At 33.2% G+C, this 26,440-nt stretch overlaps 1 protein-coding gene across 6 annotated transcripts in view; it reads left to right on the top strand.

Annotated features, from left to right (window-relative positions):
* Positions 1-26,440, top strand: part of LOC106084304 (afadin) — a 192,147-nt gene that overhangs the window by 104,959 nt on the left and 60,748 nt on the right. Inside the window, exon 1 of one of the 6 annotated variants that reach the window (XM_013247880.2) lies at positions 25,547-25,881. The exons of the other annotated variants lie outside the window; for them this stretch is intronic. The gene's annotated coding sequence lies outside the window, so the exon portion shown is untranslated. Of the gene's footprint in view, positions 1-25,546; positions 25,882-26,440 lie in introns of those variants that run through there. 6 annotated transcript variants of the gene reach the window in all.

The following is a 26,440-nucleotide window of genomic DNA, read 5'->3' as shown; positions in this document are numbered from 1 at the left end:
GTAGGCGTCGTCTTCAAGTGGTTTTTGACATATAAATAGAAAGGGAAAATGTTCTTCGATTTATTTGTATGTGTTTGAGCATGTAAAATGATGGACAAAAGTATCTCTAATTATGATTAACAAATTAAGGACACTTAAGAAAATTGAATATTCTAAAAGTAGGCAACACTTGAACAACACCTATAAGTAGGCTATTAAAATTAAATCAAAAAGACAAAGACATTTCATTGTCTTTTAATATTGATTTGAAATTTAATCTTGCAGGAAATTCACTGAAGTATAATCACTAATAGAATTGCCCAGAAATACTACTTGTACAAGTACAACAAGATATAATCGTGTACTTTGCTAAGTCCTATAGCACTTTGCTGTCAATGCCAATTCTATTATTCTGTAATTTTCCTATGATAATGGAAACCCAACAACTAACTATCTGGTTTAATGATTTTTAAATTACATTAAATAACTTTAAATATACATGCATTTGAACACACCCACACACACGTGCCTAGATATGTGTGTTTTCTTGGTAATTGCTTACCACATTTAGAAAGTGCTGACTACTACCGCCTGCATGCAATGTTCATTAATTGATTATTGAGCTATACTTACTATGCGCATACCCCCGTAAAGTATGCAATGATTTCCATTTTGAACTTTGAATAAACCTCAAATGAGTAGCCACATGTGAGAATATGTTTAAATGCATTTTCATAGTAATTAATTGAAATAAAAAGGCTTCTAATTGATTTTGATACATACAAATGAATAAATCCGTATTTAAATCATTCTCGTTTTGTTGAATGCGCATGTGCCTGTGTTATTGATATGAATAAGGTTGGATTTAATCAGTTTATATGGCCTACACAATTAATGTGGTAGGTTGTTATACCTTTGTGCATGTATTTAGAACGCTAAAAGGGAGAAGAGCTAGACACAAAAATATAAATGTATCGATTGAATTAAAATCAAGTTCTGGTTTGCGTCCGTCTTTCTGTCCATGTGAAATTTTAATCAAGGTACAGCTAGCATATGTTGTTCGATTGTCGTTAAGTCACTTGTTTCGCCCAAGAATCAACGCTATTGTGTTTGTGTAAATCAATTGATTCAGATTTAAATATTGTTTCCATATAAATCTTTAATCTGATTTGACCAAAAATTGCCATAGTTGCCACAAATTTGCTTCGATCATTACAAAATGTTCTTTTTGATTTCCCAACATGTGTGCAAGTCGGCTTAAATTTAGTTATAGCTCCCATATATATCTTTTATCCAATATAGGCTTTTCCTACTGCAAATTTTGGCACGATCTTTACAAAATTTTGCGAGAATGTGTCTTTATATCGAAAATTTAAATTTGATTAGATTAATATCTAACTTCCATATGCATCGCCTCTAACATTTGGCATTTTCTTTCGTTTTGGTAAGGCATCCTAAAAGTATGCAACAACTTGAGATAACACGAAAAAAACACTGCTTGTAAATATACGCATAACGTTAAATCATTCCGATCAAAACAAAAACTTTGGTTTTTGCTTGACTTAGGCTGATATATGTTTTGCAATTAATTTGTCTGCCTTTATTAACCTTGGCCCACAAGATGATTATTTTGATGAAGGTAAATTAGGTTTCACATTAACCTGGGCCGCCCCCCCCAAAAAAAGGATTGTCTGTGGTTCAGTTCTTTAATACTAAAGTAAAACATAAAAAGAGAAACAATGAAAACTTAAACTTTATTCTAACTGGCAGTTGGTTACAAATTAATTTGCTTTAGAGTAGTTAAGCCTAATATCTTAAACATTGGGCCCTTTACTCACTCATACATGACTTCGATAACGAGCCTTTTAGCAATAATAAATTGGGTATCCATCAATAAACTCATTGTTATGGGGATTTCGGTATAGAATTCGCCACAGGAAAAAGTTCTTAACCAAATGCTGCTGGTATAAGCGACCAAGCACCCACTTTTACTGTACTTCACAGTTATGTATGCATGTTAATGAGTTGTTAGTAATATGATAAGGACCAGGTTTGTTGTACGTATGTACGTATTATTGCTACGTCATCATTCGTTAGCGTATTTCTTTTTGGCGTAATAAAATTTTGAAATCAGTCGTTATTTTTTACGCATTTGAATTTATGCAAATTTTGTAATGGTATGTATTAGGCGGCACATTGCAAACTGCCCCCATAAATATGCTGTGATTATTGATTTTCTGCAAAAGCCTTTAAGTATGCAAACATTTTTGATTTGTCTTTAATTTGCATAATTTATGAGATTTTGAGTTAAGTTATGCAAATCAGAGCATTTCACAGATTTATCGATTAGAATTGACGATATTTATGAGTATCTATTTATGTTGAGGAAAATTAGTTTTCGCGAAAGCGAAAATATTTTGCTGATACTATATACATACAATAATAGTTAGGATAGGTTAGGTTGAAAAGATGGTGCAGATATTAATCCGCCCCATGCCACTATGGACATACACTTAAGCGAGTAATCGGCTTGTTGTGCGCTCTAAAAACTATAAAGTAACCTGTTAAAAGAAAATTACAAGATAGGAATTCCGTGCTACTTACAAAATTTTTAATTCTTTTCAATACCACTCCCCTAAGTTGGTTCATGCCTGGTATTGTGTCTCCACCTAAGTACCGGTATCTGTTCGACGCGAAAGCCGGGCAATGCCAAAGGAAATGCTACAATAGTAGTTAGTAACGGGAAAGAAAATATGCGAGTTAAGTATCAAAATCTTGAAAATACAACGGATAAGTAGTATTGGAATCAAATAAAATGAAATAAATTATACGAAGTGTCATAAGTAAAAAATTTCTCAAATAGAAAATTTACCATGACGCTTCTCTAAATGTGCCCAAAAACATGGTATTTCTCAGATGAAGCGATTTGGACCATACTCGGCAAGAACATCAAAAGTTCTAAAACAACTGCAAATTTGCCCATGAACATACCATTAAGGAACAGGGACAAGGAAGGCCCTGCTAGCGCAAAGGGTAGCATTGCGCATGCACATTCCACTAAGGAACAGGGGCAAACTTCTCACATATCAATGAGTGAATTCCGATTCAAGTTTAAGCTCAATGACAAGGGACCTCCGTTTTATAGCCGAGTCCGAACGGCGTACCGACACCTCTTTGGAGAGAAGTTTTACATGGCATAGTACCTCACAAATGTTGCCAGCATTAGGAGGAGAAAACCATCGCTGAAAATTTTTCTGATGGTTTCGCCAGGATTCGAACCCAGGCGTTCAGCATCATAGGCGGATGTGCTAACCTCTGCGCTACGGTGGCCTCCGCAGAGGTTAGCATGTCCGTAAAAATTTAAAAGAAAATTTTCTTTAATAATAAGTCGCAACGTTAGTGATATATTATACTGCAATTTAGGAAAATATACATAATATTTTCCTACAAAGATGGAAATAAGCTTTGTACTCGTATTTGGTTTAACAAATTTTGTAATTAAGCTAAATTAGCTTGGTGTCGAAAGGAAAGTCAAGTTATGGGACACAGGTGGTCACATAGCTTTGTGAAATAACACTCATGGGCATGGTCAATGCTGCATATTAATGGACCCACCACTGTTCAAATACTTTGGCTGCTCATGCTATCGTCCTGCACTAGTAGTAGAAACGGGTCACGATTATGAGTTAAAACGGTTCTCCCATGAATTCACAGCATATATTCAGTCCTTTGTAAGGGTCTGAAGTGGCTAATTGGAACGAATCGTTTCCTTAAAAAATTTGACATCTTTAAATTTAGTTCGTCGAAATTTGCTCGAACCCTTAAAATTAGGACAAACATTTTTACAGTGTTGCCTAACCGCCTAAGGTATTTCTACTTTTTGATTAGTCCATAGAATGAATGTTGGGAATTTTTTATTGTTTTTTGGTTGTATCTCCTTATTTGGAAGTCCTCATTTATTTTCAGCAATCTAGAACCTTGTGGTTCAATCTTACATAACCTACTTCAAAATCTGAACTTTTCGGCTAATCAAGCGTTTTTTCATTGATTTTTGGGTGTATCGCTTATTTGGACGTTCATTCAATGCTGCATCATCAGTGTCTCTACGACCTGATATGAAGTCACCATTCTACAGTGAAGTTTTATATAACTCATGAACGTATCTATGAATAAAAACAAGTGAAGGCGTCCTAAGTTCGGTCGGGCCGAATCTTGGGAATCCACCACCATGGATTCTGCTAAAAATTTATATACAAAATAAATTTAGTAAAAGGGCATTATTTTATTCTTCTGACAAACCAGCAAAATTTAAAGCTTCTAGGAACCGAACAAAAATAATCGGGAAATCGGTTTATATGGGAGCCTTATCAGGTTATAGGCCGATTTGATCCGCACTTGGCACAGTTGTTGGAAGTTGTAACAGAACACCGCATGGAAAATTTCAGCCAAATCGGACAATAATTGCGGCTTGTAAGTGCTCTAGAAGTGTAATCTGCAGATCGGCTTATATGGGAGCTATATCAGGTTATAGACCGTACTTGTGCACAGTTGTTGGAAGTTATAACAGAACACTATGTCCAGAATTTTAGCTAAATCGGACAAAAATTGCGGCTTCTAGGGACTTTAGAAATCAAATCGAGAGATCGGTTTATATTTGAGCTATATCAGGCTATAGATCAGACTATGGACCGTACTTGGCTCAGTTGTTGAAAGTCATTACAAAAACTACCTGCAGAATTTTAGCCAAGTCAAACAAACATTGCGGAAGTTATATCGCGACATAGGTTTAAATGGGGGCTATATCCGAATCTTAACCGATGTGGCCCATTTGCAATCTCCAACGAATAGTAAGTATCTGTGCAAAATTCAAGCGGCTAGTTTTACGCATTCGACCGCTATCGTGATTTCGACATACAGACAAACGGTCGGACATGGCTAGATCAATTCAAATTGTTGAGACAAACAAGATTGTGTATATACTTTATGGGTTCTTATATCAATATTAAGAGGTGTTACAAACGGAATGACTAGATAAGTATACCCCTCTATGGTGATGGGCATAAAAATATGCTGTACCAAAAAATTCATCATGCAACAATAATTAGTGCCTTAATATATGCTTTAATAATGTTTTTTTTTTCGAAACATAAAACAAAGCTCATTTTCTTGATAATCTTATACCAAACACACTTCCGCTTATTTCGAAAAATTTTTTCCTTCAAATATTTTTATTATTTTCAATTAGAAGCTTTCTATCTCCCTCTTGAGACTAGAATGGCGTGACACACTAAAGCATCAATTCACATTCAAATGCTTTGATACCTATACCCACACGCACACACTTTCTCACCTACTATATAATTTGCATATCTTTTATCGTTCTTCTCATAAATTATTCATAATATGTCAATTCATGACATTTGACAAAATATTTCGTAGAAAAAGCATCGTTTTGTTATTATTGGTTTTTGTATGTGGATATGTATGTATGTATGTGGCATATTTTAAGGATGTAATTAAAATACATTTTCTATTGAAATCAAAACCCTAAGACAAAAGTGTGTAGACTGAAAAAAAAAATAACCAACCACATTATTTGTGCTTAGAAATCTTCTACATTGACATGTTTGTGGGTTTTCTGTATAGTTATGCATAATAAATATTTGCTTATATATTTATATATTTGCTTTTAAATAACATAACATAATTAAGATATTCCTTTTCCGTTTTTTACCATGCTGTATATATTTTATTTTTGTACATTCTTTGTATACATTTGCATACATTTGGGCATTTGCATTTTTTATTGCATACTTTTAGTGTGGAACGAAATAATTCTAGCACTTGTATAACCTTACTTAAAGAATGCAATGCTTTGATGTTGGAGTATATACATATGTGTAATACTATGTATATACTTGTATATGTATAGACAGACATTGCTTCCATGCATTTTTGTCATGCGAATTTTTTTGGTTTATTTTTTTTTTGTTCGCTTTTATTTCAAGTAAATAAAAATCTGTTCTTAAGGAGGCATACGATTTTTTGTGAAACTTGGCAGACGGAAAAATATATAAACATCCTTGTGGTTTGAAATAAAAACAAGTAAAAGCGTGCTAAGTTTGGCCCGGCCGAATCTTATATACCGTCCACCATGGATCGCATTTGTCGTGTTCTTTCCAGGTATCTCTTTTTAGACCAACAAAGGATAAAAGAAAATAATTGCTATGCTATTGAAGCTTTATCAAGTTATGGTCCGATTCTGACCATAATTGGATTGAATGTTGGAGACCATAGCAGAAGTCATTGTTTAAAATTTCAGCCAAGTCGACTAAGAATTGCGAATAAGAATTGAAGTGGGGAGATCGGTTTATATGGGAGCTATATCAGGTAATAGACCGATTCAGACCCTATTTGACGCGTATGTTGAAGATCATGGGAGATGCTGTTGTACAAAATTTCAGCCAAATCGGTTGTTAATTGGGTAAGAAGTCAAGATCCCAGATCGGTTTATATGACAGCTATATTGGTTATAAACCGATTTCAACCATATTTGGCGAAGTTGTTGGAAGTCATACCAAAACACGTCATGCTAAATTTCAACAAAATCGGGTAGGAATTGCGCCATCTAGAAGTCAAGGTTCAAGATCGGTCTATATGGCAGCCATATCAGGCTATGGACCGATTTAAACCATATCTAGCACAGTTGTTGGAAATTATAACGAAACACGTCTTACAAAATTTCAGCCAAATCGGGTAAAAATTGCGCCCTCTAGTGGCTCAAGAAGTCGAGATCCAAGATCGGTTTATGTGGCAGCTACATCAAAACATGGACCTGTATGACCCATTTACAATCCCAACCGACCTACACTAATAAGACGTATTTGTGCAAAATTTCAAGCGGCTACCTATACTCCTTCGATAGTTAGTGTGCTTTCGACAGACAGGCGGACGGAAAGACAAAAGGAGGGACTTTGCTAGAACGGCTAAAAATGTCATGACGATCAAGAAAATTATATACTTTATGGGCTCTTAGACGAATATATCGAGGAGTTACAAACAGAATGACGAAATTAGTATACCCCCATCATATGGTGGAGAGCATAAATATATATATATACATATATATACAGTGGCGGTCAAAATAATAGCACCATTAAGGTTACCTGCATACTTATGTACAATACGAGTATGCACAGCAAAATATTTCTTATTGCGTTCAGTATTATAGGGAAGATAGATAATTATGTTATCTGTTGAAACCGTATGGATTTGTACATCATTTTGCAAATTGCAAATTTTGTCCATGAACATTCGACTAAGGAACAGGGGCAAACTTCTCACATATTAATGAGTGCAGTCCGATTCAAGTTTAAACTCAATGTTAAGGGCCCTCCTTTTTATAGCCTAGTCCGCAGTGCGACACCTCTTTGGAGAGAAGTTTTGTATGGCATAGTACCTCACAAATGTCGCCAGCATTAAAAGGGGAAAACCACAGCTGAAAATTTTTTCCGATGGTCTCGCCAGGATTTGAACTCAGTCGTTCAGCGTCATAGGCGAACATGCTAACCTCTGCGCTACGGTGGCCTCCTGTCCATCATATTACATTTGTTTTAATATTCTAATCGATGTTTAATGTTGGAGCCGATATTACCGCAGCCAAAATAATAGCACTACATGACGTTTCTCTACCAAATCCCGTTATTTTTATTGAATAAATAGACAAATTGGAAAATGTTATGATGCTTTGTTACCGTTAAACTCAAATGGGTTAAAATGTTCACCATTTTACATTGCAATGGGATAAGAAAAGCATTCCACGGATGAAAACCAAAAATTTAACCAAAGAGCTTGTATCATGTTTAAAATGAAAACTAATAATCATGTCGTTGAAAACTAATTATCGTGCTTCTAGTAAAGGATTGTTTGGTCCGAAAATCGGAGGGGAGATCATTATGCTTGCCGAGGAACTACGAACATTTCTTAATATACCGTGAAAGTGTGGAAATTATACGCCCTTTACTTCGGAGCAACAATTTGAATGTGGTAAACATATAGCTAGAATATCAAAACTGACTGCTTGATTTTTAAGTTTGTGCCAAAAAGCTAGTAAATACGATTATTTTATGTTGTAAACCCCCCTTCAAAATCCACTACTTTACGAACCTTAAACGAAATCGTCGAAACAAAAATATAAAGGGTTTGGAAGTTATATGGAATAAAAACGCCAATTGACTTGAAAAATTTATATTGGTGCTATTATTTTGACCGTAGCTGTATTCATATAGTGCATACTTCAAGGAGTATTGTAATATATATAAAATAATTCCTTTTTTAATTTTTAAAATTGTTGTCCTACTGCAAACATCATATTCCCAAGACTTCAACAATTTTACAAACCACTGTCTGCCTATGGATATAAAAATGTGTCTTGTTTAGTCTGATTTGACATTTGTAGTGTTTTTATAGAATATTTTAGGAAGTCTTGTTTCATATATTAAAGTTTTCAAACATATTTCAAGGCTCTTTGTATTCCATTAGAAACTTGAAGTGAAGCGTATTTGTTTACGCCAATTAATTGAAATAGTATATTCTTGTCAAACCCTATTATTTAGCAAATTACAATATTTGAGGTTATTTTGTACAATATGGCCTTGCTCGTGGTAACAATAGAACAAAAATGGTTTTACCGTCCAGTTAAATAAAAAAATTTATTAGCCACTGAATGAAAATGGAAGGACTAATGGTTAATAATTAATGGTGTCCCTAAAATAATTTTGGGTTTCGTCCTACACAATAATAAGGCCTTTTGGGTTTCCCACAATTAAGAATTTATAATTTTACAACCAATTTAGGAATTACTCAAAATTATGGGAAAAATTAAGTTTTGATGTAATAGACTTGTGTTTTAAGTAGAATTGTGACGCATTTAGGAAAATTGTTGTTGAAAAAATAAATATATGCTATACATAAAAATATCGGTGGTCAGAGGATTGCCTACATTTAGGCGAAACAAAATTGCGTCATTTACCACAATTCAGACTAAGAGAACTTTAAAAGCTGTTAAAGGGAATATTAATTTGAATTATATAAAGGCTAGGATGCAAATAAAAAAACCAACGTTATCTCTTGTTTACACTTTTTAAAGTATACATGTAGGCTCTCTACCATTGAACATGAAGATTCTTAATAAAATGTAGTTCTGTTTTGAGAAAAAATAAGTTCTGATGTAATACATTTGCATTTTAGGTATAATTGTGCTGTATAATGGAAAATTGCATTTGAAAAATTAAATTAATGCTGTTAAAATTTTCTAAGGCAAGAGCTTTGCCTACATTTAGGCTCCATACTATGGCATTACTTGTTAGAATGTTGAACAACCAGTTAAAGGCAATTTCACTTTTATTTTATAAAGCCTGATGTTATACGAACGTCATCATTTCTTTTCACACTTTTTTCTAAAGTATACTTTTAGGCTCTCTACCATGAAAGATAAAGATTCTAAATAAAAAGTACTTCTGTTTTCCTTTATTCAATTTTCTGCTTTCACGTTTTACACAAAAAATTTACATGCTTATAAGCTTATCACCTTTATGCATATTCTATGATGCATACTTCAAGGATATAACGGAAATGCTTTAATGTACTGAGTGTTGTTACTTTTTCCCATAAGTATGCAATAATTCTATTTATGCTTTTTTTTACATTCTCTTTTGAAAGCTTTTACACTTGTGATTATTTTTTCTGTTTGTTTGTTTGTTTCTCATTCTCTTTTAATTAAAACTGTAAGCACTCAAGCGTTGAAATGAACTCTGAGATTAAATTCATTGCATTTCAGCACAGAATGTAGGTTTTATTTCCGGATTTATTTTTGTTTTCTTCTCACCTCAGAGTGGAGAAAAACAAAAAATACGCAGGCACTTGTGTTGTTTATTAATTAAATGTCAATATTTCCGGTTTATTTTTACATGGCAAGCCAATTGGTGAGTTGACGGCTTTTGATAGATGACTGTTCGTGGTCTAAATGAAGTTTTAAAGGAAATTTATTAAAATTTTAATGGATATTAAAGTGGGTTTTGCGGAGTATTCAAATATCAAAAAACTTACTAAGTTCGAACAGGCGATCTTTGGATACCCTGCACCATGGAAACATTTGTAATTATATTTAACAATGAACTGCCTACTATATCCGTAATCAAAAATTAAGCATTTTATAGCTAGTCTTTCATATTTGATGTGAGAAAAAAAATTTCCAATCTACTAAATCTACTAAAAAAATACACTTTATGACGAAAGGTCTATCCAAATATATCTCAATTCGGACCATACTGCCCAAAGCTACTGGGGGATCTAAATAACTCATTTGATATATTTGATTTAACATATAAGATCCTAGGATGCCAATTCAAGAGATCGGTTTATATAGCAGCTACTTAATCTAGATCAGATTCTATGTAGACCACTTTTGGCAGCGATGTGAAGAAGCCCAAAGCCACTACCTGTTTCAAATTTCCTCAAAGTCTGATAAACAATTTACCTTTCCAGGTCAAGACTCATACACCGGTAATCACAAAAGGTAGATTTTAAATAGGTTTATTGGACAGTTTTTTTTTAAAGAACTTTCAAATAAACCTTTTTAGGGTTTTTTTTTTTGTGAATAAGGCCGTTATTCTGTAGTTCAGTCCATATGGCAAATGTATCCAAGTACAAGTCGGCACTGTTGTCCAATTTAACTCACTGCTCCAAAATACAGAAAGATCGGTTTACAAATGCGTTTTTAATGGCTTCAAGAACCTAAATCGAAAGATTGGTCTATATGAATATGGCCCAATCTTACCCGTTCAATAACTTAATAACTTGCGTATGGACAAATTACGATTCTGCTAAAATTCAAGTCGATGTCTCAATTTTAAAATATCGATATCGCCGAATTCTCTAAGAACAGGAGACAAACTAAATGACGAAATAAATAAGCCCACTATTCTTTGGTGGTGGATGTCAAGTGCCTACAACAAATCACTGTGCCAAATTTCAGCCAAATTGGTTAAAAAGTGCGGCTTTTATGGGTCTAAGCCCTAAAACCGTGAGAATAGTCTATATGATAGCTATATCCAAATATAGACAGATCGGGATCTGGATAATCGACACTGTAGTCGAAGGTCAAAACACATACTATGCCAACTTTCAACGAAATCGGTTAATAAAATTGGCTTTTATTGACCTAAGAGGCCTAAGACCAAAATCAGTCTATATGGGCTAGATCAATATGACGATCAAGAATATACAGGGTACTTCTCTCATATTAATGAGTGCAGTCGGATTATCAGATTTGGCTGACATTTTGTGTGAAGTATTATGTTTTGACTTGCAACAAATATGCCAAGTATGGTCTTAATCGGTTCGTAACCGTATGTAGTTGCCATACATATCGATCTCCCGATTATACTTCTTGAGCCCTAGAGCATGCAATTTTGGAAATTCAAAGTCTACCCCTGTAGGCGTTTCTTTTGAACTTCTGCTGTTCCAATCGCCCTTGAACGCCCGGGGGGTTTTATGGTGGGGCAGCCCCCAGACACTTCGCTTCAAATGTTGCTACCAAATTCATATTTTAATTCCATTGAGATTTCATGTTCTTTCATGAATGTAGGGTGGCCCCCACATTCTTGAAGCCACATTGTGGCAATAGACTTCTAAAGACATTTAAAACCAAGATTGTCACAATCACACCACGTTTTATTTTTTTTTTTTTTTTTGTGGGTGGAGCGGTCGCCTGATGCGTTTTGATTCTGATCCTAAAGACGCCCCATGCTGTCCCGATCGTCCATTAGTCCGTCTTGAGGTTTCTATGGCGTTCGACCATTCGTCAGATTCTCGAACACTCATTTATGTATCATATTCGCACTCTACTTCCAAATACCTTTCAGTTGAGGCCCATATTGTCCCAATCGGCCTACATGCCCGTTTTGGGAGGGGCGTTCCCCCATGTGGAAATCACTGTAACGTCTTTGACATTTTGATAGACACTTCTAAATGATGTAGGTCTATGGGGAGTATAAACGGGCCAAATCGGTCCATGATTTGATTTTTTAAACCCATAGAGTGTTCAGTTCATATCCAATTTGCTGAAATTTTGCGTAATAATGGTCTAAATCGATCCATAGCCTGATATACTTCGGTCCAGATACACTTGATATACCTCGATGTACAAATCGGTCCACCGACTGTACTTTTTAAGCCCCCAGATGGCACATTTCTTATCCGATTTGACTGAAATTTGATCATATTTCTGGTTTAAATTTCTTGAGCACCTAAAGGAAGTAATTGTTATCCCAATAGATTGAAAAAATCCATGGCATTTATTGCTTGACCACGCATTATCCATTATGTGTTTCTGCCTTTAAACAGAAACCTTGCAAAGACCTTCACAAATCCGATACGTGGTGCAGGATATATAAGATTTGGCTCGGCCGAACTTAGTTCGTTTTTATTATTTGTTTACATTAGGTTTATTTGCTCAATTATAACTCATTAATAACAAAAACCATTGCCTACCTTCAGGCGCATCAAAGTCAAACCAAACTTTTCATGGCTGCAACTTTGTGATCCATGACAAAGAGAAATGTTTTAAAGCTTAAATAATATAAATATTTAATTAAATATTATTTAAAAAAGCAAATCAATATCTACAGCATTTATCGCACTAATCCGCTACAATTTAAAAGGGATAGCTTTCTATGAACTCAATTGAATTGCAGTTTGACCTAAAGCAATTTTTATAATGCCATACTAGTGGTTATAAATTATTCAATTATTATTTTATTTTTTTTTTTTTAATTTCATTGAATGTGTGTGTGTGCGTGTTAACATGTATTTCAATATATGCAACTTACACTTGTATTGTTTTTTTTTTAATTTTATTTTATTGAATTTCACTTTAATCTCTTGAATCATGAATTCGATTAATTTACTTTTGTTTTCGTTATAAATTTCATCCTTTGTTGCTGTTGCTATTGCTATTTATATGCCATACCCAAAAGTACTAAAATAGACTATCATTTGTGTTCGCCATTTGGCATTTTGCTTGTGCACAACATATTTGCTCCTGATCCTGTTTGCCCTTGGTGCTGTTGGCATTTATGCATGTCATTTGGTCTAAACGTTCTGTTGATAAACTTTCATCATTCATTCGTTCGACGACCATCAATGGTGGCAATGTTTCGGTCATTTAATGTGAATGAATGGACATCATCATCATCATCATCATCAGTAATGGAAGGTGGCTAACTTGGTTACTTGGCTAGCTGGATGGATAAATAGATGAATGGATGGCTTGTGTCAGTTGCCTTAATAAAAATGTAGTCTTTATATATGTTATGGACTTCACCTTAATATAGGGACGGTGATAGATAGGTCTAAGGGAGAGTGTGCAGTAGCCACATCAGCACCTTTATCACACAAGCTGCTATAAAGCTATGAAAATGTTTTCTTGTGGTCTATATTTTTTTAAATTTTTTTTTCGTTCGTTTTTGGCTTCTTTTGTTATTTCTATGGGGATTTCCCTCTCAACCCAGTTGTATCCTATGTTGGTAAGGTTCGTCCTGCTATCCTGGTTTTATTTGTTTCTATCTTAATGTCAATCACAGTGGAAAAACAGCTTCAGCTTATAACAATATTGGTTTTGGTTTTCATTCATAAGGTGGGCACGAAGTTTGGGATTCATTGTCTGTATATTTATTTTCTTGTTGTTTGGGAGATGATAAATTTCGAGGTCCTTTAACATTAAGGCGAACAAGTTAAAAAACTTTTTTATAGAAATATTTGCCAACATTTTATTATTTAAGAACCTTTGCAGGTTTTCTAGGAACCTTTGCAAATTTGCGATCGCCCATTTCTTATAGCCGATTTTCAAAGACCGTCTGTGTCTTATAGGCTCTGTTATAGACCGTCTATGTTTTATAGGCGAGTTGTCTATCTTATTGGCAGCCTTTATCTCTAAGGCGACTCTTACTGCCTTATAGGCGAACGTTAAAGATCGTCTATGCCTTATCCCTAAAGGCCATCTATGCATAAAGACGACCATTAAAGTTCCTTAGAGGTTGTTATACGACAGTTATACGTCGTATATGCCCAAAAGGCGACCGTCATTTGTCGTCTATGCCTAATAAGCGACCGTTATGAGTGTCTTTGCCTTAAAGGCGACCGTTGAAGGTCGTATATGTCTTATAGCCGACCCTAAAGGGTCGTCTATCCATTATAGGTGACTCTTAAAGGTCGTCTATGCGTTATAGGCTACCCTTAAAGGCCATCTATATCTTATGTGAGACCCTAAAAAGTCTTCTGTGTCTTATAGGCGACACTTAAAGGTCGCCCATGCCTTATAGGCGAAATTAAAAGTCGGCTATGGCTTATAGGCGACCTTATAAACTCGTCTATGTCTTATAGGAAATTAAAAGTCGTCTATGACTTATAGGCAAAATTAATGGTCGTCTATGCCCTATAGGCGAACTTAAAAGTCGTCTATGCCTTATAAGTAATCCTTAAAGGCCGTCTGTGTCTTAAAAGCGTGTAGTAAAGTTCGTCTATGCCTTAAAGGTTGTTTGTGTCTTATGGGCGACCGTTAAAGGTCGTATATGCCTTATGGGCGACCCTAAAAAGTCGGCTATGTCTTATAGGCGACACTTAAAGGTCGTCTATGCCTTATAGGCAACATTTAAAGATCGTCTATGCCACCTTTAAGTTCGTTTATGTTTAATAGGCAACCGTTAAAGGTCGTTTATGCCTTATAGGCGATCGTTAAAGGTCGTCTAGGCCTTAAAGGCGACCATTATAGGTCGTCTATGCTTTAAAGGCCATCTGTGTCTTATAGAAAGCTGTTATAGACTGTCTATGTCTTATAAGCGAATTTCCTTACATGCGACCATTAAAGATCGTCAATGCCTTACGAACGACCGCTAAAGGTCGTCAATGCCTTATCAGTGACCGGTAAAGGTCGTCTATGCCTTATAGGCGACTATTAAAGGCCATCTGTGTCTTATAGAAAGCTGTTAAAGGCTGTCTATGTCTTATAGGCGAATATGCTTTACATGCGACTTTAAAGGTCGTCTATGCCTTATAGGCGACTGTTAAAGGTGGTCTAAAGGTCATCTTTGCCTGATAGGCGACCTATATGCTTTATAGGCGGCCCCTTAAGGTCGTCTATGCTTTATAGGCGTCTATGTCTTATAAGCGTGCGGTAAAGGTCGTTTATGTCTTATGGGTGACCGTTAGAGTTCGTCACCTGTGCCCTATGGGCGACCGTTAAAGGTCGTCTATTTCTTATAGCCAACCATTAAAGGTCGTTTTTTCCGTATATGCGACCGTTAATGCCGTATAGGCCACCGTTAATGCCTTATAGGCAACCATTAAAGGTCGTTTATTCCGTTTATGGGACCATAAATGCCTTATAGGCGACCGTTAATGCCGTATAGGCCACCGTTAATGCCTTATAGACGACCGTTAAAGACCGTCTATGCCTTTTCGGCTACCGTTTAAAGTTTGGTCTAAGTCTGCTATTACTTCCCCTCGTAGACGGAAAATGGTTTTGCCAAAGAAGACCGGTGGACTTGGTAATAACACTCTTTGGAAGAAATTGAAATTGTACATAAGCCCCGAACTTGGAGACCTTTGCAAACCACTAGCTTGTGGGCTTGTGAAGCACGGCGCAGGCATTCTACCCCTTGAGGTTTGAAAAGCAGCGCTGAACTACTGGGTTCGAATCCTGGCAGGACCATCAGAAAAATTTTCAGAGGTGGTTATCCCCTCCTAATGCTGGCGAAATTTGTGAGGTACTTTGCCATGTAAAAACTTTTCCCCAAAGAGGTGTCGCTCTGCGGCGTACGTCGTTCGGATTCGGCTTTAAAAAGGAGGTCCCTTATCATTGAGTTTAAAATTGAATCGGTTATGGTTTATCGCTGAGGTGCTTAATTTAAAAAAAAACTAACATGAGTAAAGTCGTATTATTGTTTTTTCAATATGTTTATAAAATATAGGGTTTTCATAATTTAAACTCAATTTTAGTTAAAAATTCGTAAAAGGTAAGAAAATTTACTATGTTCAAGTAAAATTTTTTTAGCATGAGTTTTGTGTAATAGACTCAGGTGTAGTTTGTAGATTTTGTAAAACGAATTTTATTGTTCTTGTAATCTTTTACTGAAATTTATAAATAAATGGCCCAATTTAGAAAATTTTGACTTAAGGTTTAATATAACTAAAACTTTTGAGACATTTCGAAAAATAAATACCCAAAAATAATCGGAAATTGCTGTTTTTATTTATATTTCGGTTTCTATCCTTTAATTTTTTTTTAATTTGTTATGTAAAATATAAACTTAAACTAAGTAAAAATATTTCCTAGTTAAGAAGTTTTTGAATTCATAAAGAGTGCATAATTCTTTAGCACTATATGAGTGAAAGTTTTACTCATAATTAGTTTTTTTAACTGCTGTTTTGTGCTTTTGGTTGTTCAGGTTTGGGCCCGTCCAAAGTTGGAATACATTAGTCGTGCAGCAAAAATTTTATAAAAGCTTTACATCAGAGATGCCACAAGGGTCTTTATTTAAACAGCCTAAATATATACATAAAGTTTTTAAAAATAGCAAAAATAGCCTTATTCACAAAATGTAATGTAGGTTTGAAATAGGTTTATTTGACAGTTTTATAAAAGAAATCTGTGAAATAAACCAATTTTAAATCAACATTAAGTTTTGTGAATACCCGTGTAAGTTTTTTAGAAATAAATCGTATGTAACTGACATTTTGCTAATTTTCTTTTTTCTTTTTGTTATCTAAAAAATTTAATTTTTTTTTTACTTCTTAAATCACAAACAAAAATTGTTCCTTGTTCCTGCATGGGGGGTATTGATTTGTAATCAAAAATTCAATTTAATAAAATATTTATGATTTAATTTCAAATTGCTTGCAATTTGGCAAACGAGCCAACCAACCACCCTCATCAAACTAATCTCGTTACTTGTTTACGCTATGTTAGGCTGCAAAATTCTATTATATTGACACCTATACTATATCGGATAAAAGAAAAAAAAAGCAGACAATAAAGTTTCCATTCATCCAAGCATTCAATGGTCCCCTTATGTGGCAGAACTGTTAAAGTTGATTTACTTTTTTCCCTACTAAGGGATCTCTCAGTTGTGAATTGAGTTTTTGTTTTGCCAATCACCGAAACCATAGGTTGGCGAAGGGGTGGGGGTTGGAATAAAGTTATAAAGGAAATGCAATGGTTGATATGGTGGAAGCTCTATTCTTCTTTCTGGGTATTCCATCAATTCAAAGTAAAAAATTCCTTACTGCTTAACGTTTCTATTCGACCCATTTGCCCCCTCGTTCGTTAGCTTGTGTATATTCAGAATTATTTTGTATATATAGGGAACGTGACTAAATATTTGTATATCATTGTGAGTGTTTTTGTATGCATGTATTAGAGGAACTAATTTAATAAAACATGGATATTGTTTTCTGATTAATGACAATTTTGGAAATTGTTCAATTAAAGAAATATATATTTTGTTAAAGTTGTTTGTTGAAAAATAAATTTGCATGTTTATTCAAGAAATAAGTATAATTTCAAATAATTTGATTGAAATCTTAAGCATACATTTAGGCGTCAAGTCAAAAGCCTTATTAAAGCTTTTGTTTCTGACTTACCAAATATCAAATTTTTTTTTTTAAATTTAATACTAACAACATTGTTGTGAACCATCTTTTACTTTCAAATGAACTTTGGTAAAATCATTTGTCTTTTCTCATAAATATTTACTTTTGAGCCAATGAACCTTTTTTTGTACTTCTTACTTAACTTTCACTAGTTTTTTATTCTTCTACTTCTTCCACCTCCCTACTGCTTTGCACATTGCACATTTTACTAGCAGTGTTCAAATGTGACACCACAAAATCGCTTTTCTGCTCCCTGGGTGCCAACTCTAAAGTTATTCCTGCAAAGCAAACATTTTACACGCCACGTACAAAAGTTTTCAGTTTTGTTGCTTTTATTTTTTTTTTCTTTCTTAAGGGATTTTCCATAGAATAGTTCACTTTGGTAGTGTTCAAAATGGGAGCGGAAACATTTTTTGAGGAAAATCAGTTTGTGGGGGCGGAATATAGATTACTTGCCTGCATTTGTATTAAAAGGATACTCGCAAATATTCTTACTTCTCTGTTTTTTTGTTTGCTTTGACCTCGATCTGTGTTGGTTGAGCAGAGACATTCGGAAATTTTCTTATTTAAATTCTGTCTGTGAGTTGTATGCATACAGCCTGATTAACAAGTGGAGTTAACCCATTGGGGTAAGAAAAAAAATTATTTTTTAAAAACCAAAATTGAAAAAATTCGAAAATAAAAAAATAATATATAAAAACTTCTTTTCCATCCACAGGAAAGTTTCCAATTATTGAGCTCGACTCGAAAGAGAAACAAACAAAAATTGTGAAACCTAATGATCTACGCCCTAACAGGCAAAAAACTTGAAAAATTAAAAAAATTGGGCAGAGCCCGGCCTCGTTTCGAACCTGGGCACAACAATGAGAGCCGTTGCCTTTGTCTAGCATTCGAAGCCATCAACACAACTTCCAACAGATGCACAGAATGATGTGCATACCATGGGAGTAGTGTAATTGTGGCAGAAAAAACATCTGTCATTATACGAAAGCACATGCATTGGGAAAAGTACAGCTAATATACAGGGTTGTCGAGCGTGGTTAATGCGGTATTTATATCATAGAGGCATTTTCGCAACAAATACGATACAAATGCAGCATACTGCAGCATAAGCCGTCACACCTAATATGGAAGAAGAAGTGGACGCGTTTTGTCGATGCTTAGTAAAAACATCATCCAACCCATAATCGCAAATCATACTATCCGTCCTTCCGGCCTATAGTTTAGCAGATCATTGAAATTTCTAATTTTTATTCTATGAAAAATTTTTTCTATGAAAAGTTTTTATAAAAAAAAAATTTTGGCTCATATTCTAGTTAATGAAAATGTTGACAAAATTTAAAAAAAATATAAAAATTTCCCAAAAAAAAATTTTATTGGACAAAATTTTGGCTTAATCAAGAAATTGTTAAAATATTTTTGTTTTTAATTTTAGATTTTTTTTTTTTTTAATATTTTTCTAAATTAAATTAAGTTTGTTGTTTCATTGTCTTTCAAGTCGAGCTTAATGACCAAGCGAATGCAAGATCCAAAGGAGAGATTGATAATTGAGTCTTGAAGAAAAGAAATTGCCAGTTCCTCAGACAAGGCAGGACACATGTCGCCCACTGGTGGACGCGTTTCGTTAATTGGGTTTCATTATCTCATCGGCACCAGCGTGAACTATATCCGTCCGTCTGACCGGCCTACAGTTCACAGCCTGTTGTTCGTAGTACTTATAGTTGAGATCATAAACACAAATCCTATGTGAAATCTCAACTACTACTACCAGACTGTTCGCTGTAAGCTTTTTCACTGAGCAATATCTCTTCAAACAGACTCCAACTCACCTCTATGGCTTTTTGCATTCATTGTATTCCTCTTGTCAACAAATTAAATTAGTTTTTTTTTTATAATTTTATGTCAAAATTTTAATCGATTAAAAATTTTATAAATTTTTTTCTATACAAATATTTTATATTTTGTCTTACCAAATTTTACATCTCCTACTACTAAATGTCCCCTTTTTAACTGTAGGCATTTTCCTTCTTCTGTTCCTGTGTTATCACAATGGACGAATCCGTCAAAGTGAGTCTGACGGCGGACTGCCACTTAAACCTGACCTAGCCTCACCTAAATGTACCATGAACATTGTATTAAGGAACTGGGGATACTTCTCTCATATCAATGAGTGCAGTCCGATAAATTTTTAAGCGCAATGATACGGGGCTTGCTTTTTTGCCGAGTCCGAATGGCGTGGCGCATAGTGACCACTTGAAGTCTTAACATGGGAGAATGCCTCAAAAATGTCACCGGCATTAGTAAGGGTAAACCCACCGCTGAAAATTTTTCTTATGTTAACGCCGGGATTTGAACCCGTAAAAATGTTGTCAATATTTTTGTAAAGAAAAATTTTAATTTAGCCAACATTTCATCCAATAGAAAAAATTTTTACAATATTCTTTTAAACCTTTTTTTAATTTTTAAAATTTTTTTATGGATGTCCCGCCTGATTTGTAATTTTTCCTCCATTCCTTATATTTTGCTGATCAATCCATATATTCATATTTTTGGTGTAGAGTTGTCCCTTCTGATATTTTATCTCCAATGTATGAGTTCCATATTGTCCTACATGCCGGTTCATTGAATTTCGACAGTGAGGCATTGAATCGTCCCAAGTTTTGGGTTTTAATCATTTCAATTCGAATGCTAAACTTGTAATCTTCTTCTATATATCATTCATTGGATTCCTCTGTTTTCATGCTCCCGCACTCAGGCTCTTTTTTGAATATCTGGTTTGTACTTTACTCTCAAATATATTTTATTTGAGTTCCATATTGTGCTGATCGGTTAACATGAGGCAGTCTTCCATGATATGCAATCCCATTTTGCTTTCAGTTTTGTACCCTCTTCATAAATACTTTTCCTTAAGTGCTGAAACCCTATATTTGAAACTCTGATTTGGAATATAGGGGGTTTGGGTTCGGTTCCACTTGTTCTGAAAGGGCTAACACTAAGTATTGGAGTATAGCTGTTTATGAGGGCTACATAGAAAAATATATCTGTATGCACCAAACTTGGCACTGATGTAAGATGAGTTAATAGTGTTGGCTAGTAATTTTAACTCAGTGAACTAATTTGATCAGTTAGATCACTAGTTCGTTAAGTTAACTAGTTTGCTTAGTTAAGAAGTTCGTTTAGTTAGTTCACTACATCCTTCAGTTGACCCGTTGGTTCTTTAAACTGATTCACTTGTTAGTTCATTGTTTCGTTTATTTAATTCGTTCAGTTAGTTCACTATGTCCCTTAGTTGGTTCATTTCGTTAACCAGTTCGTTCAGCTCATTCACTTGTTAGTTCATTAGTTCGTTTATTTAATTCGTTCAGTTAGTTCACTAGGTCCCTTAGTTTTTTCATTTCGTTAACTAGTTCGCTCATCTCATTCATTTGTTAGTTAATTAGTTCGTTCAGTTAGTCCAGTAGATCCTCCATTTGATCCATTCTATTGAACTATTTAGTTCGCAAGCTACGCAACTTAGGTGAACATTTTAGCCACTGTTTTCTCGGAGAACAATCCATATGGAGGCCAAAACGAAGTGTGAACTTTTGTGGTCTCTGCATGACACAGATTAATAAAGGGGATAATAAATATAACCACTTGTTTCAAACTTTTTCGGGATATGATGAAAATCTCTTTTCCCTCCCTCTTTTCCCTACTTAATATCATTCACATACCAACATGGGTTAAATAAGCCGCTTAATGATGCTACACAAATTCCAATTTTCCTTAAACACATCATGCTTGTCAAGTATTTGCCAGAGTTCTTTATGCCGGCACGGTTGGTTGAATTTTGATTTGGCACTACATGTGCGCACATATAAACAACTCCGTAAAATATGCTACACACGGTAAAGCGTTCACGCCAAAAATTATTTTCAGTTTTCAATGAAGCGATTTTGAGCTAACCTTAGGGTGATAGCTTTTCCAAGATTAATTTTTTTCATATTATTTAATTTTTTCGATAATTTTAATTATTTTTAGTTTTATTTTTATTACGTAATTTATTTTAATTTTTCATTTTTTTTTGCCTGTTAGGGCGAAGATCACTTTAATTTTACAATTTTAGTTGATAGGATCGGATGATTGATCAATGATCTGAGATTTTTCTGCAATGGAATAATTTTTATTTTTTAATTAAATCCACATTGTATCAGCTTTATTTGATTGCCGTAAAGTATGCAACTTTTTTAACTAGTCTACCTTATGCTTTATATTTAAATACGAAAACTTCTAACAGGTATATATGTCCCATAAGTCACGGCCTTTGCCAACACGCTTCACATATTTCAATTAGGTTTACATAATTAATCATAACGTTTACTTAATACACCCTAAAATTATGCTTCACAATATTAAATACTTGTACGTATAGTAAAAGCAGTGGTCATTATGATTAAGTATGCTCAAGAGATTAACAGAGGGTCGCAACTATTTCCCAGTGTGCAAATTACGTTAATGATATCAAATTAGTATTAATAAAAGGCAAAAGTTAGTGAAAAAAGAGATGGAGTACTACTGGTTTGGGTATCCAAAATAAAAGCGTCGATTTAATTTCAAAAACAATCAATGACTCATGATAAGCACTTTATAGCAAATGTTTGCTTTCAGTTTTGATTAATAAGCCCTCTGCCCGGTAAGGTTGGTTTATCAAATGAATCAGCATTACAGAAAATTATAGACATTTACCATATTCTAATGTTAACTAATTTGCTAATATATTTGTGTGTATATATATATGGGATTATTGTGCCCTCACCAAAAAGTATGCAACAATTAGTTAATTACATACACAGCCCTGAACTATGTTTCATAGGTCAACAAAAAATGTCGTATACTAAAAGTTCAATGGAACTGCGCTTTTGGGGGCAAACGAAGTTATGAACATTGACAAAAAAACTCCAAGTCCGTTCAGAGCTTATTATTGGACAAATAATTTTATTGACAGGCCTTTTTATCGAGCAAAGGATTTACTGTTTTTTTCACACACATTCATATACACCCAAAGAACACAAGTTATCCATTAATAGGTAATTTCCATTATGTGACGTTCAATATGGAAATCCGAAACTGCTTATTGTCATCAGTAACAGCAAACATCAGTGGCAACCAGCAGCAAAAGTAAATTTGTCGATTTTTTTCGCCCCTTGCGTATTGGAGCGTTTTCTACATTTTATCATTGTCGTCGCTTCATACTGCTCATATAACATTTTTGTTGTATGTAATCATTTATCTTCTGCCCTTCACCTTTGAACCCTCTCCATTGTGCTGCCATGTAGTTTATCTGGTGGCATGCTTGTAATGGTTTAACCTTTACAACGAGATATAGAGAAGTGGTGTGAAAGGATATGCTGGGCTAGACAGGGATGTCGAAATTTGTGAAAAATTACTGGAAGCTTATACATATACTTATACTTATACTTATACTTATACTTATACTTATACTTATACTTATACTTATACTTATACTTATACTTATACTTATACTTATACTTATACTTATACTTATACTTATACTTATACTTATACTTATACTTATACTTATACTTATACTTATACTTATACTTATACTTATACTTATACTTATACTTATACTTATACTTATACTTATACTTATACTTATACTTATACTTATACTTATACTTATACTTATACTTATACTTATACTTATACTTATACTTATACTTATACTTATACTTATACTTATACTTATACTTATACTTATACTTATACTTATACTTATACTTATACTTATACTTATACTTATACTTATACTTATACTTATACTTATACTTATACTTATACTTATACTTATACTTATACTTATACTTATACTTATACTTATACTTATACTTATACTTATACTTATACTTATACTTATACTTATACTTATACTTATACTTATACTTATACTTATACTTATACTTATACTTATACTTATACTTATACTTATACTTATACTTATACTTATACTTATACTTATACTTATACTTATACTTATACTTATACTTATACTTATACTTATACTTATACTTATACTTATACTTATACTTATACTTATACTTATACTTATACTTATACTTATACTTATACTTATACTTATACTTATACTTATACTTATACTTATACTTATACTTATACTTATACTTATACTTATACTTATACTTATACTTATACTTATACTTATACTTATACTTATACTTATACTTATACTTATACTTATACTTATACTTATACTTATACTTATACTTATACTTATACTTATACTTATACTTATACTTATACTTATACTTATACTTATACTTATACTTATACTTATACTTATACTTATACTTATACTTATACTTATACTTATACTTATACTTATACTTATACTTATACTTATACTTATACTTATACTTATACTTATACTTATACTTATACTTATACTTATACTTATACTTATACTTATACTTATACTTATACTTATACTTATACTTATACTTATACTTATACTTATACTTATACTTATACTTATACTTATACTTATACTTATACTTATACTTATACTTATACTTATACTTATACTTATACTTATACTTATACTTATACTTATACTTATACTTATACTTATACTTATACTTATACTTATACTTATACTTATACTTATACTTATACTTATACTTATACTTATACTTATACTTATACTTATACTTATACTTATACTTATACTTATACTTATACTTATACTTATACTTATACTTATACTTATACTTATACTTATACTTATACTTATACTTATACTTATACTTATACTTATACTTATACTTATACTTATACTTATACTTATACTTATACTTATACTTATACTTATACTTATACTTATACTTATACTTATACTTATACTTATACTTATACTTATACTTATACTTATACTTATACTTATACTTATACTTATACTTATACTTATACTTATACTTATACTTATACTTATACTTATACTTATACTTATACTTATACTTATACTTATACTTATACTTATACTTATACTTATACTTATACTTATACTTATACTTATACTTATACTTATACTTATACTTATACTTATACTTATACTTATACTTATACTTATACTTATACTTATACTTATACTTATACTTATACTTATACTAAGACTTACACATACACTTCCACTTGCCGTGATAGGCACTTTTTCATCCGATGTCTATACGTCCTCTGATTTGGGTTCAGAATAATATTCAGATCTATAGTGTTAGTCCAACCATGTTTTTTTCAATCTTGTAATTTTTTGTTTGTTTCATAAAACGTTATAATTTTTTGTGCTGCTAATTTGGGTATATTTACTACAATTTGCTGGAGTTATTTTAGCTTTTCGACCTCTGATTTTTTTAAACTAATAAAACAAAAAAATATTAGTTTTTTATTCCCTTTTCTCTTTTCTAGTTTTTTTGTGCTAGGAATTCCCTATTTTGGTGCACAGACGGAATGGTGGAGGTGTTAAGGATATTTTTTGGATGTCCCCCTTGTCTATTCAATGTACTCTCGTCTGTTCTTTCCTATTGTGTATATTTTTTTGTTGCTGTTGTGTCATACACTTTGATATCATTCAGCAGTGTAGTTTGTTTTTATCATTATGACTGACTGAGTGACTAAATGGTTGGCTGACTTGACTGCCTCTCTGACTGTCTGACTTGGTATTTGTTTGCGCGCTGCCATTGTAAATGTAATTGTGTATGTGTTTGTCTGTTGTTTGTATATGTCCTCCCTACTGGCAAGCTTTAGTCTGTTGTGTGCTGTGAAACGGTTAAAACCACGGTAAGACGACATCCTGTCGCAGGATATATTGCGTTTTATTTCACATCGTATCATCTACGTCGCGTTGTTATTCGTTTAATTTCTTCATTGTGCGTGTCGGTGCTATTGGAAATGTTTGTGATGAGAACAAGTTTAAAATATTCTTTCTCATCCTCTTTGCAATATAAAAATTGCCTTTTATTTCTGATTCGAGATGTTTTAATTGCCTTTGTTTAAATGCATGAAAAAGAGTATTACATGAAGATTTGTGAGATTGTGTCTGTGTGTGTTGTCGTTTCATTGGAAAATTAATTGGATTTCTGTGTTAACAATTACGGAATTCCCTTTTGGGGAAAGGTAAAGGTAAATCATACCAAAAACTGTGGCGTATATATGGTGGTTTTCTTATTATACTGGTGCTGGTGTCTTTAAGGTGTTAAACAATGGGAATTTAGTGTCACCATTCATTTTTGAGGTTTCCTGTTTGCCAAAGAAAACAATAGTTAATTGTTTCACTGCCTAAAAGTATGCTGCACTAATTAAATTTTGCTAAATAAAATTAAATAGAGTTTGTGACAATTATGCTTCATTAATTATATTTTGTTAACGAAAATTAAAATGAGCTTGTGACAGTTATGTCCTCCTTTATTACAAAATGTGTAATTGTTTAAGTTTGTTTTAAAATACAATATAATGTAGCATATCGTAAGGGGCCTTTGTGTAAGGTTTTTTATATAAAGCATATTATGTTTATAAAAAAGTATTACAACGCTTTTCCAAATAAAGAAACATTTGGGTTATGATAACGTGGTGTAGTTGATTGACTCCTAAACAAAAGTATCGTATAGCTAGAGAAAAGTTTCGCCCAAAATGATTAAAGAATTAAAAGAAAAAAATTTTCAATAATGGTCTTGCCAGAATT

The sequence above is a fragment of the Stomoxys calcitrans genome, chromosome 2, assembly GCF_963082655.1.
Source record: "Stomoxys calcitrans chromosome 2, idStoCalc2.1, whole genome shotgun sequence".
NCBI lineage: Eukaryota > Metazoa > Arthropoda > Insecta > Diptera > Muscidae > Stomoxys > Stomoxys calcitrans.
This window is presented reverse-complemented; position numbering and strand designations above follow the sequence as displayed.